Genomic DNA, 4,076 nt, shown 5'->3' on the forward strand with positions numbered 1-4,076 from the left:
CTCCTTTTTTGAGTTGTCTCCAGGAAACAGAACACTTTCCCTCCAACCAAAAAAGGATTTTACTGCTCAGTCATATGGATTATTTCAAGACAATTGGATTGTGAACATAGAACAAGTCCTCTGTTTGAAGAGCTGGATTAAAAAATGAACCTCCTTTGCTCAAATCCTATTAGTGCTGTACACAGCTGACAATTAAGAAGCAGTCTATGTTGGTCTGGCCTGACTTTTATTAGCTTAACAAATTTGATGAAAGTTTGTGGTTTTGACCTTTTTGCTGCATTAAGGTAGAACTAAAACTATTCAAGCCCATCATCAAAAAATGATCAATTATAAAATGTTAATCATTAAATTATGTCATTCTGAAGCAGAAAACAGTATTTTCTTAGTCAGTGAAATTATGTAATTTCCATTTTGCAAGTATGTTTTCCATTCATCACTACAGTCAAACAAATCCAGAAATTGTATGCACCTTCTAAATGTGTTTGTGAAGTAATTTTTGTTAACATAAACATTGCCATACTGTTGCTGCCATTTATTGAATTATCACTGTTAGCTTAAGTATGCAAAAGTAAGCCTTTTGTTGTTGTTCTTGTTGGGGGAGGGGGTTGTTTTTTTTTTACTACACCCCCAAATTCATTCATCTATTAAAAAATGTCCTTTCCATTTTTTTTCATATCATTGAAATAATAATAAGAAAACAAAACAGTGATCTTTTCTCTGTGACCGAGCCAAAGCAGCTTTTGCATAGTTTTGTTACTGAAAAGGCCTTTATAACATATAATCAGACAGCATGTCAAAGAAAAGCATTAAGGACTTTAAAGATCCATCAAATGAAATAAAATATTTTGCAACTCCATTTTAACCTTTTGATGTTCCTTTAATCTTTTTATTCTAGATGTTTAATGTCTCGTCTGGTTATGGAAATATAGAAATGTATCCCAGGGCATGTCAGTACGCTGTGCAGACAACAGATGGGTTGCATTCAGACTTCATGCAAATGGAAGGTAGAACAGACTCTTGCAGTTCTTAGCCAGAGAGATCAGTGAAAGACTGCTTTTCAGCCTGATGTTAATGGTTATGAGTTCCAGCTTACGCACAGTGCTGTGTCGCTTGTTTAAAATAATACTTAAAGAAAAAAAAAGTTCCAATTTTTATTTTAAAAATCTGCATTCTACTAGAACTTTTCTATGAGCACTTTTTACACAACTCATTCACACAATGAAGCTACGCCTTTTAAAATCTCAATGTAGCTGATGATCTCCTGAAGAGCAATATATTCAAGCTAGTGAAAAGATGAATCACTGTTTGATGAATAACAGTCACTTCAAAATGGAGAGTGAGGTTAGTATCATCTTTTCTCTTGATAACACACAAATCAAACCAAACAATATAAACAAACTCACCATGGATATTATGTAATGGATATTAATTTGGGATCATAAATTGCCCTTTGAAGGTTTTGGTTTCTTTGCTTTTATTGAAAATGCACTATTTAGGACGGTACCTACATTTGCCACCTGCCTCCATGACTAGTTGGAACAGTGGCACCCCAGTGCTGTGATCCAGTTCAATTAAACTTAAATTTAATTCAGATCATTTTTATATTTATAGTGCCAAATCACCGCAACAGTTGCTTCAAGGCTATTTATATTGTAAGGTAAAGACCCTGCAATATAGAAAACAGAGAAAATCTAATCCAGATGCCATCACTGTACCTGCTATAAACACATAGTGGTTATTTTGTCATATATTGAACACTTAGCACTGTTTCTATTTGTTCTGCGTTTACTTATCAGTGTTGTTAATAGTTTGTAACAAGTCTTGTGTTTGTAAAATTGGCAATCGTTTGTTTGGTATACTTTGGTTCTTTGTGATTGGACCTGCACATGTAAGTGGTAACTTCTTTAAGTAATGAACTGCAGTTTCCTTTAGCTTTGCTGCAATATGTGAACCTTGCACCTTGAGACTAGGTCATACTCTAGATTACTGCCTCTTGGCACATTGCATACATTCTTTAAATAAAAGTGTTTTTATTCATTTTGTCTGCTTCATTTACATTTTATATTATGACTGACAGCATTCCTGTCAAGTCAGAGCTGATGTTGGATATTCATAAATGAATAACACAATAACCACTCCATTTATTTAACCATTTATTTTATTTAATATTTGTTTATTGTCTATATAATAATAACATTAGTTTTGCTTTGCATATTTCATGTTAGATGTAAAACATTTTCCTTAAAGGTTCAAGGTTCTTTATTTGTCACATGCATAGTTATACAAGTATAACACACAGTGAAATGTAGCCTGACACACTCCTCGACATGTGCAAAAAAAAAAAAATAAAAAAAATAAAAAAAAAAATATATATATATATATATATATATATACATTGCGTATATATATATATATATATATATATATATATATATATATATATATATATATATATATATATATATATATATATATATATATATATATATATATATATATATATATATATATATACATAAGGATTTATAAGCCTGAATGGATTCACATGAAAATATATACAATTCTTCCATCCATCTGGCTATGAATCACTGTGACTGACTAAATCATGTAGACTCTCCTTACATCACCCCAGGCCTATCACCCAGGTCCTTTTGGTTGATTCTAAATTGTTTGGAGACCTCATGTGACATTCAAATAGTACTCCTTAAGACAAAAAAAGGCGACTATTACCGTATCTGCCAATACATGCTGCCCCCCAAGCTCTATACAGCAATTAAGAGCTAAACAATATTAGAACCTTCTGTTTCACCGTGATTCTCATTAACCTATGTGCTACTGAGCCTGTGAATTATCTTAGTGGCCTGCAAGATAATAGGGTAAGGGTGCTGGATGTCCTCTAGCCATGCTTTTACCTATGAATTGAAACTGGTCAAGCTAAGGAGTTCCTTAAAAGTAAGATATCTTTATGTCTGTTTCCATATCAACTTTTGAACAAGTGGGTGCCAGTCACAGGGTTAATGTATAGACAGAACCAATTATAGCTATGGACTCTATGGCGTTGCAGTCCAAACAGACGAGTAAAGGTAAAGGTAACTGTGCCTTATTCATGTCTACAAATAAAAAAAAAATCAGCCATGTATTTCTGCTAATTATCTTGTGCAGCTGATTGAAAGGGTATGTACTATTCAGCCCAGTTATGTGTGTGACACAATGGCCAAAGAGGGTTTTTTTAAATTTACCTGTATGTACCTCTGTGTACTATGTACTATTATTTATTCAGGTATTTTTAGTGACCTGAAAAAGATTACTGACCTGATACCTCCTGTGCAGACACAATTAGACCAGTATCAGACTTATTAGAGCATCCTTATTCATACATGGTGTATGTTTGGTGGGCAATGAAATACTGAAAATAGTAGTTATGGAAGTGATGGCTTGCTTACTCACTGGAATCTTTCTTAAGCTTTAGCATCACCTTTCCATCAAATTAAATAAGGTTAAATGTAGACCTTGTCATTTGCAGTATGATTGTGCTAGTATTGGAAACAAACCTCTAGAGTACTGTCGTACTGCTGGATGTAATATTATCCTATAAATACTCTGGTTGATTTTACTTAAACCACTCATAATCATCCTGGGCAGTGCTCAGGAAGCCTAGAAAGCGATGCCTGATCCATTCTAAAATAGTATTTAGAAGTATCTTTTTTTCAATGAAACCACAGAGATAGCAGAGGGAAGTGTTCTTTTTAAACTCATCATGTTGAAAAAAAAACCTGGTGTGTATTGCAGATTATCACTGTAATTTACTAACTTTGTATTATAGTTTCAGAGTTTCTTTTAGAGTAACTGATGAACATGAAAATGATACCACCTTAAGGATACTGAACTTTAGTAAGCATTAACTAAAAAACAGAGTTAGTAGCATGAGTACAAAGGCACAGTGAACCAGTATTAGAAGTGCTTATCCAACAGTAAAACTAACTGTGTTCATAATGTCTATGACAAACAGATGAAGTTAGCAATAGCTGAATGCTTAAAAACTAAAACAAAAGGAAATAAAGAAAGAAAAAGCAATG

Source organism: Astatotilapia calliptera, chromosome 1, assembly GCF_964374335.1.
Source record: "Astatotilapia calliptera chromosome 1, fAstCal68.1, whole genome shotgun sequence".
Taxonomy (NCBI): domain Eukaryota; kingdom Metazoa; phylum Chordata; class Actinopteri; order Cichliformes; family Cichlidae; genus Astatotilapia; species Astatotilapia calliptera.